Here is a 631-nt window from a genome sequence, read left to right as displayed (position 1 = left end):
CTTTCCCTAAAGTGTCTGCCACTTATAGTCCTTGTTATGTTCTGAAAAAAATATGTTATCATTTTGACATCATCATAAATACTTATTAATTATTATTTATAGCACTGGGTTGGGTCCTCAAAAAGGAACCCCAAATAACTCTTATACTCTAGGATGCTTCCAATATAAAATAAAATCAAAGAACATATAACAGGTCAATTGGAAAAGAAATAAATCAAATAACTATGATAAAATATAGTATTCAGATTATTTTAAGTGTCAAAGAGCAGAAGCAATTAACACTGCATTCAATGGCCTTTAAATATAGCATCCTAAATCAATTGGAGAAAAGGTTACACAAAAAGTAGGTGACATGCTTAAATACCAAGTAGGTGAAAAGGTTATTGGACTATTCTCAAAGGTCTTGTTCAATGTCAGAAACTATCAAATTACGAACTGTATGTAGTTTTGCTCCTTTGCAGGGGTAAGATTATCTTGTTACCTCCCATCATCTTCTTATTATCTAAACAACTTAAAAAAATACTTTTCCCTCTTTCACCTAGATTGTCTTTTGTTTCCTGAGCAATTACTCTTTTAGATTCACCACAACTCCGTCAGGTCTAAGCGGACTTTTCTAATTGTAAGGCCTCTC

The sequence above is a fragment of the Lipotes vexillifer genome, unplaced genomic scaffold, assembly GCF_000442215.2.
Source record: "Lipotes vexillifer unplaced genomic scaffold, Lipotes_vexillifer_v1.1 scaffold1077, whole genome shotgun sequence".
Classification (NCBI taxonomy): Eukaryota; Metazoa; Chordata; class Mammalia; order Artiodactyla; family Lipotidae; genus Lipotes; species Lipotes vexillifer.
The sequence above is the reverse complement of the archived record's forward strand: the minus strand, read 5'-3'. Positions refer to the sequence as shown.